Source organism: Balaenoptera ricei, chromosome 13, assembly GCF_028023285.1.
Source record: "Balaenoptera ricei isolate mBalRic1 chromosome 13, mBalRic1.hap2, whole genome shotgun sequence".
Taxonomy (NCBI): domain Eukaryota; kingdom Metazoa; phylum Chordata; class Mammalia; order Artiodactyla; family Balaenopteridae; genus Balaenoptera; species Balaenoptera ricei.
In genome coordinates this window covers 77,178,843-77,191,667 of record NC_082651.1, presented here as the reverse complement: position 1 = coordinate 77,191,667, position 12,825 = coordinate 77,178,843, and the positions used below count along the sequence as shown (strand labels likewise).

The window sequence follows — 12,825 nt, the reverse complement described above, 5'->3', positions numbered from 1 at the left end:
CCCTCTTTCCCATGTGCTTCCCAGCATGGCATGTGGTCAGTCAAAATACTGGTTGCCAATTAGCATGTCTGTATATAAGGCTCCTTCCCCAAAGAGCAACTTCATTTCTCCTTCCCAACTAGTAGAACAGATTTCACCACCTACAAGGAACTTTAACAAAGAAGAATTTCAAGCCCATTCCATCCTCAGAGGGTAAGCTCTTTATACAGGCTGTCTGCCAAGCTTAAAGAATGGTATCAATAAGAGAGCTTCTTGCATAATTACTAGAATGTGCGCAAGCACAAGAACCAAGAACAAGCAACATAATCCATAATCAAGGGCATGCATTTTGTTCATTTAATGGAGCAGACTACTGAGAGAAGAGGAATCTGTGACATTTAGAGCTGTAGGCTATACGTGGGCTGTGGAGAACACAAGTGGCTCGATCCAAATTTCAGGCAGAATCTCAAATCCTCTGGGTAGAAGGATTCTGATCCTTGAAGGTTCCTACATCCTAAACAAAACTCTAGTGTTGCCAGAGACCACCCTGTAGTTCCCCTGACCCAGAGCTCTTGCCATTTATTCATTCAGCAAACATTTTTGAGTGCCTACTATGTACCCCGGATTGTGCTAGGTGCTGGGGATATGTAAAAGGAAATACATGGTCTCTGTCTCATTGGGCTTATAATATAGTGTGAAAACGTACATTATAAAGTAATTACTGGCACAACATTGTAAATCAACTATACTTCAATAAAAATAAATTAATTAAAAAAAAAAGTAATTAGATGGGTGTTAGGTGCTGTGGTAGGTCAGGGTGCCCTGGGAGCACACAAAGGCAATAGGCTTTGCAACCCCACTTTGTTTCCAGAGCAGTGGCAATTGGGCTTACATACTTCAGGAGTAAGGATCCTTCTCAGGTAGTATTGAATTGCCTCCAAAGAAAGGCCCCACAAAGGAAGAGTCTATTTTTCTTTCCTCATCACCCACAGTGAACCTAACCCCCTCCCTCAGGTGCAAAGAGCTTCCTATCAACTTGTGCTTCACTCTAAAATGTGAAGAGAACAGTATAGGGATACTAGACAATTGAGAACAGCCACCAATAAGGAAGGCTGTTCCTTTGACTAAAAGCCAAACAAAAATGAGGCAACATAGGGAGCAGGAAAAAAACTTCAAAAACCTAGTTTTTTTAAGAGACCCTAAAAAGTTACTGCGTCTAACACAACAAAAATAAGATGCTATTTTTTTTAAAGAATACAATTAGAAAACAAGAAAGGGCACTTGGAAAATTATCAGGATCCATGTGGCAGAATGATTTGGCCCAGGATTTACCACTGAGCTAGAACATGAGTACGGTCTGTGGTGGTTTGTTTTTTTTTTTTTTTTTTTTTGAGAACAAACTGGATAATGGACTTCAGATGTGATGGCTGTCTTTTTGAGAACATGCTGGATAAGAGAGTTCAGCCTCAAACATTTAAATCAAACTATGTCATCTAAAAAAGGGTTAAGTTAGAACAGGTGAAATAGATCCCTGAGCTAGCAATGATTTCTTTCTGATAGTCCCAGATTGCTGATGGGCTAGAAACAAAATTTTGGGAGTCAGAATTTTAAAATGGCACTTAAAGCTTTAAGATTAAATGTAATCTCTAGGAAAGAAGAGCAGAGCACCTAGGACCAAGTTTTAAGAGAAATTGGGAGCATTTAATATCTATGTAGAGGAATTGCCATTGCAAAGGAGACTGAGAAGTAACCAAGGTAGCATAGAAGTCAAGAGAACATTTCGAAAAGGAGGGGGAGTGCTCAGTGTCTTCTTTTACACAGGTAAGTGAAACACTTTGGAAAATTTCTATTGAATTAAGACACATGCAGGTGTGTAGAGAGTCAGCTGGAATGAGTAGGAAGCAGAGGATGATCAGGAAGTGGAGATGTACTGAGGGTACATAAATTTTTGCCTTGAAGGGAAAGACGGGATGATAGATAGCCATAGGAGGAAGATAGGAGTCAGGAAGAGTTTTATTTAAAATGAGAGCGATTTGAGCATCTTTAAAAACTGATAGGAAAGAGTAAAGAGGGGCATAATTGGTGAAATGGTGTCCTTGAACAGGAATGAGGGCAGGGCTGGGATCTGAAGCACAGCTAGAGTAGAGAGACTGCCCTTAGATAGGAGGGGAGAGACCTACTATAATGTAACAGGAGAAGGAGAGGGAAAAAAGAATCACATCCACTGTGAAATAGTGGAAGACTGGTGGATTAAGGAGAATAAAGTTTGAAATTGTTTATTTAGAGAGTGCTGTATACAGAAGCACAGTAAGATTGCCAGGAAATGTTGAGAGATTGTGTTTATTGTTTTAATAGACCTCATGTATTCAGAATTGGATAGGTCACTAATTTCACCTATTCACTCATGAATCTATCACTTAGCCTGAGAATAAGAACATGGGTAAAAACTAGGATCTACTATGTGGTATCCCCCTATTGTACACGTCTGCCACCTTCTGACCCAAAGAAACTACTGTTCTGATGTAGAGTTTATCATTCTTTTGTATTTTTAAAAATGTGGTTTTGACAAGTACTCTATGTCTAAAAAATACTTTGCTTAGGATATACTTTTATGGACTTTTTTGGGAGATATAATACACATACCATAAAATTCACCCTTTTAAAGTGTAACTGTAGTGGGTTTTAGTATATTCACAAAGTTATACACTACTATATAATTCCAGGACATTTTAATCATCCCCAAGAATAAACTCCACAGTCACTAGCAGTCATTCCCACCCTACCCCCAACGTTGGCAACCATTAATCTTCTTTCTGTTACTATAGATTTGCCTATTTTGGACATTTCATTTAGATGGAGTCATACCATAATGTGGTCTTTTGTGACTGGTTTCTTTCACTTAGTATGATATTTTCAAGGTTCATCCATGTTATAGTGTATTCTAATACTTCATTCTTTTTATGGCTGAATAATACTCTATTATATGGATATATCACATTTTGTTTATCCATTCAGTAGTGATGGACATTTGGGTTGTTTCCACTTTCGGGCTATTAAACATGCTATGAACATTGCTGTACAAGTTTTTGTATGGACATATATTTTCATTTTCTCTTGGGTACCTCAGGGTGGAATTGGTAACTCTATGTTTAACCTTTTGAAGAGGTGCCAGAATGTTTTCCTAAGCAGGAAAACATTTCCTATTACATTCCAGCCACCAGCATATGAGCGTCCAATTTCTCTATGTCCTTGTCAACACTTGTTATTACCTGTTTTATTATAACCATCCTAGTGGGTGGCAAGAGGCATTTCACTGTGGCTTTGATTTGCATTTCCCTGATGGCTAATGATGTTGAGCATCTTTTCTGATGCTTATTAGCCATTTATGTATCTTCTTTGGAGAAATGCCTATTCAGATCCTTTGCCTTTTCTAAACATTGAGTTGTCTTTTTATCAATGAGTTGTAAGAGTTCTTTATATAGTCTAGATAGTAGTCCCTTATCAGATATGTGATATGAGTAAAGCCACTACACACATTCATGTGCTTATGTCTCCATTTTGATTAATGAAATTATTTATGTTGCTCTGTTTTTTCTTGATCAGTCTTGCTTAATTTTTATCTATTTTGTTACTCTTTTTAAAGAACCAACTTTAAGCTTTACTAATCTTTTTTTAATTGTATTTTTGTTTTCTATTTCATTGATTTATACTCTTATGTTTATTGTATTGGGGTTTACTCTGTTTTTCTGGCTTCTTAAATTAGAAACTTACTAATTTTCCAGCCTTCTTTTCTAATATAAGTATTTAAGATGATGAGAATTTTATTCAGGCCCTGCTTTTGCTGCATACCACAAGTTTCATTATATAATGCTTTCTTACCATTTGCTCTAAATATTTTTGTTGAAACTTGTCACTATAAACTTGTAGTGTACCTATCTGCCAAATTGTCTGATTTTCCCCAGTAACCTGAGTGTAGGTACAGAAAAAGTGGAAAATTAAGGACAATCCAGGTTTTCAGTTTTGCCAGCAAATACACTGTATCTAATTTCATACCTTTCCGCCACATCTCATTTTCTCCCTGCATCTCATTAAGTAGTCTTTCTTTATTTAGAGACTCCACCTCTCATTATACTTTCTTCATTTCACTATTGCATCTATCACACACATCCATCACTAACTGTCATTGCCTAGATTGACTTGTAATACTGTGGGCCATGAGAGTTTCAGCTATTGTGACAAGAATGTTTGCAGGATGAAGGGTGGAATTTAAACTAGGTAGGAAGGGAAGTCAAGATAGACAGGGGCTATTCAGTAAGTAGATAGTAGTGAACTCAACAGACTGGAAGTCCCAATGAAGTAAAATGAACTGGTGATGAGTCATTGAGTAACCAGGATGGAAATTTAGAAGGTTGTTGTTTGAGAATGGATTATCTGAATTTAATATCTCAGAAGCAGAACAATTTTAAGTGGAATTATCATAATCTGATAATTCCATGCTCACAGATGGGTGAAGGAGAATGGAAGAGAAGGACCAAAGAGGCGGTTCCTGAGTGTTGCCTGAGTAGTTTCACAAAAGGAGTGAAGTCTTCTAGGTGGATGACCAAAGTTAGAGGGTGAGGAATTCTGTAAGACAGTTGCCAAAGGCTTCAGTGAATAAGAAAAGATGACAAGAAGTTCAGAATTCATAGCAATAACAAAGGACAAACCATAGTCCAGTTAAATGGCCTAAGCTTCATGAGAGTAGGAATCCTTAATGAGGTTGGAGAAGGAGTGGACTAGAAGGGCAGAATGAGAATCAAGGAGAACCTGACCTTGCCTTTCAACTCTGAGAGGCATAAAAATCAAGAAAATAAAAAGTGACTAAATAGAGCTGTAGGGGAGAACCAGGTTTCAGTTAGGACCAGGAGGTGTCTAAAACCTTTGGTAAAAAGGTACTTTTCTGAAAATACTCCCTATGTCTCCAGCGCATCTCCCCTACCCTGTATCTCATTAAATACTTCCTATGACATATTTCCTCCCTACTTCTTCCTATGTAGCCCTTATTTCATTAGACTCCCCATCTCTTATTACCAGTCTGCATTTTCTTATCCCATCTCAAGGCATATTGTATCTCATCCATCACATATACCATCACTAAATGGGGATGGCAATCCCAAAGCCAGGTCTGATCCAGGAGAGGTGTTATGGACCAGAGCCAGGAAACTTATGCTAGAGGCTTGAACAATTGGTTGGTTCAGATATAGTAAAGAGGTTGTGAAATCATACAAGTGTATTTTAGAATTTTTGGTTGATTTTATATATAAGAAAATAGCATTTACTGTAATTGGGTTTCTAAGAACCCAAGCTAGCCTGTATTTCATGGCAAATTGTGGAAGTGCTGTAAGTTAATTTGTTCATTCATACAACAAATATTTATTGAGTTTGGGATATATACTCAATGCCAAGTCTAATGGCCTGGGCCTGTTCTCAAAGACCTCACAGTTTAGTGGGGCAGACAGACATATGAATACATTCTCTAAATTCAAATGGTAAGTGCTCTAATAAAAATAAATTGCTGTGTGTAATAATAAAAACCACTGTTTTTTAAAACCTGAATTGAATATAAGAACATTGGAAGACTGACATGTGTACTAAAGCTGAACATATGCTTGCCTATAATCTTTACCTGTAATCCAAACCCACCATAGATACCCAACAGAAATGTGGCCATTTGTTCACCAAAAGATATATACAAGGTTGTTCATAGCAGCACTATTCACAATATTCAAAAACTAAAAATTACTCAAATTATCAACAGTAGAATGGGAAAATCAGTTGGGGTATGTTAACACAATAGAAGATTTTACAACAATGAGAATGAATGAACCATGACTACACATAAAAATATGGATGAATTTCACACACATGATGTTCAACCAAAGAAAACACAAAAGAATACATACTACATGATTCCATTTATATAAAATTCAAAAACAGTCAAGACCAATCTATGATGTTAGAAGTCCGGATAGCAGTTACCCTTGGGAGAAGGGAGCTATAAAGCTGACAATCTTCTGTTTCTTGATTTGGGTACTAGTTACATGGGTATGTGAACCTTATGAAAATTCCTTGTACTATCTACTTAGGATTTGTACACTTTTCTGTGGGTATGTTATACTTCAATTAAAAAGTACAAAAACAAAATGAACCCTAATTCTGGCTTCATCTGCCTTTTAACATGATTCATATTATGGAGGAAATAAATCTATTCTTCTCTTTGATGTTTATAGAGCCCAGTGGTGGAGAGGTAGAGGAGAGACCTGGAACTGAAGCCTGTTGTTTACAGAGCACATTAATATGTCTTTGGCTATGTGAAGGAAGGTCCTGAACCGAGTTTGGGCTTAGGGTGCTAGATATAATTTAATTACTCTTCATAATAACATGGAGGGATTTTTTGTTTGTTTGTTTTGGAATTGCTGGGGTCTGTAAGAGATGGTGATGGAGGAAGACAGGGCAGTTGACAGGCAACTAGAGCCTGAATTGGCAGAAATGTTCTTGCATCTCATTGGGAATGGGGAAGTGCCAATATTAAATTTAATCTGCTATTCAGAACTATCATGTAATCCCACCCTTCCCAATTACTTACAAGCATTCAGTAAATCTGCTACATCTATAATTATACTGGGGCCTTCCAGTAGAAATTAAGGATAAGTGACTGTTCTACCCATCTGAGTCACTTGGAGCAGTGGTCCCCAACCTTTATGGCATCAGGGACTGGTTTCGTGGAAGACAATTTTTCCACGGACAGGGGAGCGGGGGTGGGTTGGTGGGTGGAGATGGCTCAGGCGGTAATGGGAGCAATGGGGAGCGGCAGATGAAGCTTTGCTCACTGGCCCACCCCTCACCTCCTGCTGTGCGGCCCAGTTCCTAACAGGCCGAGGACCAGTACTGGTCTGCAGGCCCGGGGGTTGGGGACCCCTGACTTGGAGGATAGGAAAAGGAATCACTGCAGGAGGCAAGATTACACAGATCTAGAGTCACACAAGAGCAGAAATGCACAGCCAGAAATGACCATGGAAAGAGAAGCCCTGGATCCAGGATATAGATTAGAGCAGTGGGGTTTTTTTTAATAACCATTTTTAAAATTGAAGTATAGTTAATTTACAATGTTGTGTTAGTTTCAGGTGTACACCAAAGTGATTGTTCTATATATATATGTATGTATATTTTTTCTTTTTCAGATTCTTTTCCATTATACGTTATTACAAGATACTGAATATAGTTCCTTGTGTTGTACAGTAGGTCCTGCTTGCCCATCCGTTTTATGTATAGTAGTGTGTATATGTTAATCCCAAATTCTCTCCCTGCCCCCGCTGTCCCCTTTGGTAACCCTAAGATTGTTTTCTATGTCTGTGAGTCTGTTTCTGTTCTGTAAATAAGTATTTGCATCATTTTTTTAGATTCCACATATAAGTGATATCATATGATATTTGTCTTTCTCTGACTTACTTCACTTAATATGATCATCTCTAGATCCATCCATGTTGCTGCAAATGGCATTTTTTCATGCTTTTTATGGCTAAGTAATATTCCATTGTATATATGCACCACATCTTCTTTATGCATTCATCTGTCAATGGACATTTAGGTTGCTTCCATGTCTCAGCTCTTGTAAATAGTGCTATGAACACTGGGGTGCATGTATCTTTTTGAATTAGAGTTTTCTCAGGATATATGCCCAGGACTAGGATTGCTGGATCATATGGTAACTCTATTTTTAGTTTTTAAAGGAACCTCCATACCGTTTTCCATAGTGGCTGCACCAACTTACATTCCTACCAGCAGTGAAACAGGGTTCCTTTTTTGGATAAGTGTTTTGTTTTAAGCTTCAGGGTATCCCCTCCTTTAGAGGAACATGAGATGAATTTAATGGATTGCAATCAGCATTTGTTTTAAGTGAAATTGGTTAGATAGAATAGAAAATAACAGAGTGTATCACACATAGCAAAAGATAATTACTTTCTGTGAAACTTTAAAAATGTATATATACGTGTGTATTGGATCATGAGATAAAATGTATTTTTAAAATGTGGGTCCTAGTCAAAAAAAGTTCGAAAGACTCAGGACAAGAGGCTTAAAACCACCATCTAGGTTACGTGTAGGGGTGCAGAAGAGGGAGCATAAGGAGACTATTTCACCAAGAAGGAGATATGTCAGCTTGGTCTTAAACGACTATAGGAGGAGGTGAAGGACTTCCTAGAGGGAGTGCATATACAAAGGCATTTCTGGGGACTAGCAAGAGTTCCATGAGGATGGAACCTCACAGAGGTGGGGAGGCATGCAGAAGATAAAGGTGGAGAGGAAGGTGTATTGAGACTCTGTTATAAAGGGTCTTATACATCAAAAGCGAGCAGGTTATATTTTATTTTGCAGGCCAAGGAAGATCTTTTTTAAAAGACAATGACCCTAGCATCTGGTTCCCCTTGAAGCCCCCCAGAGGATAATGATCATAGTACCATTTATTGAGCATATACAGTGGGTCAATGTTGAATTTCTTACTTAATATGCATTAGCTCAATTACGGATTAGCACAATAACCTCTCATATGGTAGACATCATAATTTTCCCCATTTGACACATGAGCAAACTGAGGCTCAGAGACTTCACGTTGCTGCAGACCATACATCTATCAAGCAGAAGGGATGGGCAGGTCTTCCTGACTCCAAAACAAATGCACCACTTCATAATGATGGAGCCTCTGACAGATAGCACTCTCATCACCTGGCTAGAGACCAAAGGCAGAGAACGCTTGGCTTTCACTCTTCAGCTTATGCCTCAAGCCCAAGCAGACTGCTTTTTATACCTCTGGGAGGTGGAGGAAATGGCTGGAGGGGAGCCATGCCAGCACCTACACTCTCTCCCTCCTTTGATCAACTCTTCTGTCTCTAACCCTCTCCCTGCTTCAGTATGGCAACCTGATGATGTCCCTGTTTCTTTATAAAACAGGGATAATAATGTTATGTTTTATTAGACATATAATGATAATTGCACAAATTCTTTTTAAAAACATTTTGAGAACAAATTAGCGACTACTATTGAGTGTTCATTTAGTTATTTTTTTCACTTGCATTTTGGGGTACATCATAACAGCCAAATTTCCAAGAGTCAGCTGTCTTCTGTTATGTTTAAATTTCTCATTTACATATGGAGGCGATTAGGCACTAGGCTATTAAAGTAAAATGGCAAATTACTGCCTAGCTTAGTTCTTAATAAACACACCATCTCCTTCTCTGGTCTCGATGGCCAGCCTCAGAAGTGGGCAAATTAAGCAACTACCTACGTAAAGATTTGAAAGATGGTAAAAGGTCTTTACCTAAAAATGCCTCCCCTACCTGTAATTCTAATTCTACACACTCCCCAACAGCCTCCTTGAAGAAAAGACATATCCTTTCCAACTTGCTTTAGGTATGAGGTTACCTGAGAGGGATTATTTATTAGCTAACTAATTAGTCTGTCACAGAAGCCACCTGCTTCCAGTGTCAACTGGAATGGCAGGGAAGCCTGAAAGAATGACAGCCAAAATGATATGATTTGGTGGGTTAAGGAAAGTGAGTGGGTAGAGGAGATGGAAGTGGAGTTAGAAATTAAGGGAAGGAAAGATCCATAACTTGGAGCACCACTAAGAAAGGCAAAACCTTTGGGCAGGCCTCTCCAGGAGACTCTGCAAGACCAGCAGCCATGTGGCTGACAGGGTCTTGGTGCTCCAGCCAGGTGTCAGGCCTGTGCCTCTGAGGTGGGAGATCTGAGTTCAGGACATTCGTCCACCAGAGACTTCCCAACTCCGTGTAATCTCAAACGGCGAAAGCTCTCCCAGAGATCTCCATCTCAACGCTAAGACCCAGCTCCACTCAACAACCAGCAAGCTACAGTGCTGGACGCCCCATGCCAAACAACTAGCAAGACAGGAACACAACGCCACCCATTAGCAGAGAGGCTGCCTAAAATCATAAGGTCACAGACACCCCAAAACACACCTGCAGACGTGGTCCTGCCCACCAGAAAGACAAGATCCAGCCTCATCCACCAGAACACAGGCACCAGCCCCCTCCACCAGGAAGCCTACACAACCCACTGAACCAACCTTAGCTACTGGGGGCAGACACCAAAAACAACAGGAACCTGCAGCCTGTGAAAAGGAGACCCCAAACACAGTAAGTTAAGCAAAATGAGAAGACACAGAAACACACAGCAGATGGAGCAAGGTAAAAACCCACCAGACCAAACAAATGAAGAGGAAATAGGCAGTCTACCTGAAAAAGAATTCAGAGTAATGATACTAAAGATGATCCAAAATCTTGGAAACAGAATGGAGAAAATACAAGAAACGTTTAACAAGGACCTAGAAGAACTAAACAGCAATAAACAATGATGAACAACACAATCAATGAAATTAAAAATTCTCTAGAAGGAATCAATAGCAGAATAACTGAGGCAGAAGAACGGATAAGGGACCTGGAAGATAAAATAGTGGAAATAACTACTGCAGAGCAGAATAAAGAAAAAGAATGAAAAGAATTGAGGACAGTCGTAGAGACTACTGGGACAACATTAAACGCACCAACATTCGAATTATAGGGGTCCCAGAAGAAGAAGAGAAAAAGAAAGGGACTGAGAAAATATTTGAAGAGATTATAGTTGAAAACTTCCCTAATATGGGAAAGGAAATAATCAAGTCCAGGAAGCGCAGAGAGTCCCATACAGGATAAATCCAAGGAGAAACACACCAAGACACATATTAATCAAATTATCAAAAATTAAATACAAAGAAAAAATATTAAAAGCAGCAAGGGAAAAACAACAAATAACATACAAGGGAATCCCCATAAGGTTAACAGCTGATCTTTCAGCAGAAACTCTGCAAGCCAGAAGGGAGTGGCAAGACATATTTAAAGTGACGAAAGAGAAAAACCTACAACCAAGATTACCCTGCAAGCATCTCATTCAGATTTGACAGAGAAATTAAAACCTTTACAGACAAGCAAAAGCTAAGAGAATTCACCACCACCAAACCAGCTTTACAACAAATGCTAAAGGAACTTCTCTAGGCAGGAAACACAAGAGAAGGAAAAGACCTACAATAACAAACCCAAAACAATTAAGAAAATGGTAATGGGAGCATACATATTGATAATTACCTTAAATGTAAATGGATTAAATGCTCCCACCAAAAGACATAGACTAGCTGAATGGATACAAAAACAAGACCCGTATATATGCTGTCTACAAGACACCCACTTCAGACCTAGGGACACATACAGACTGAAAGTGAGGGGATGGAAAAAGATATTCCATGCAAAGGGAAATCAAAAGAAAGCTGGAGTAGCAATTCTCATATCAGACAAGATAGACTTTAAAATAAAGACTATTACAAGAGACAAAGACATAATGATCAAGGGATCAATCCAAGAAGAAGATATAACGATTGTAAATATTTATGCACCCAACATAGGAGCACCTCAATACATAAGGCAAATGCTAACAGCCATAAAAGGGGAAATCGACAGTAACACAATCATAGTAGGGGACTTTAACACCCCACTTTCACCAATGGACAGATCACCTAAAATAAAAATAAATAAGGAAACACAAGCTTTAAATGATACATTAAATAAGATGGACTTAATTGATATTTATAGGACATTCCATCCACAAACAACAGAATACACTTTCTTCTCAAGTGCTCATGGAACATTCTCCAGGATAGATCATATCTTGGGTTACAAGTCAAGGTTTGGTAAATTTAAGAAAATTGAGATCGTATCAAGTATCTTTTCTGACCACAATGCTATGAGAGTAGATATCAACTACTGGAAAAAAATCTGTAAAAAATACAAAGATGTGGAGGCTAAACAAGACACTGCTAAATAACCAAGAGATCACTGAAGAAATCAAAGAGGAAATCAAAAAATACCTAGAGACAAATGGCAATGAAAACATGACAACCCAAAACCTATGGGATGCAGCAAAAGCAGTTCTAAGAGGAAAGTTTATAGCAATTCAATCCTACCTCAAGAAACAAAAAAACATCTCAAATAACCTAACCTTACAGCTAAAGCAATTAAAGAAGAACAAAAAAAAAAAAAAAAACCCGAAGTTTGCAGAAAGAAAGAACTCATAAAGATCAGATCAGAAATAAATGAAAAAGAAATGAAGGAAACGATAGCAAAGATCAATAAAACTAAAAGCTGGTTCTTTGAGAAGATAAACAAAATTGATAAACCATTAGCCAGACTCATCAAGAAAAAAAGGGAGAAGACTCAAATCAATAGAATTAGAAATGAAAAAGGAGAAGTAACAACTGACACTGCAGAAATACAAAGGATCATGAGAGATTACTACAAGAAACTATATGCCAATAAAATGGACAATCTGGAAGAAATGGACAAATTCTTAGAAAAGCACAACCTTCTGAGACTGAACCAGGAAGAAATAGAAAATATAAACAGACCAATCACAAGCACTGAAATTGAGACTGTGACTAAAAATCTTCCAACAAACAAAAGCCCAGGACCAAATGGCTTCACAGGCGAATTCTATCAAACATTTAGAGAAGAGCTAACACCTATCCTTCTCAAACTCTTCCAAAGTATAGCAGAGGGAGGAACACTCCCCAACTCATTCTACGAGGCCACCATCACCCTGATACCAAAACCGGACAAAGATGTCACAAAGAAAGAAAACTACAGGCCAATATCACTGATGAACATAGATGTGAAAATCCTCAACAAAATACTAGCAAACAGAATCCAACAGCACATTAAAAGGATCATAAACCATGATCAAGTGGGGTTTATCCCAGGAATGCAA

At 38.4% G+C, this 12,825-nt stretch overlaps 1 protein-coding gene across 1 annotated transcript in view; it reads right to left on the bottom strand.

Annotated features, from left to right (window-relative positions):
• Nucleotides 1–12,825, bottom strand: part of NLRC4 (NLR family CARD domain containing 4) — a 33,077-nt gene that overhangs the window by 1,262 nt on the left and 18,990 nt on the right. The gene's annotated exons all lie outside the window — the stretch shown is intronic.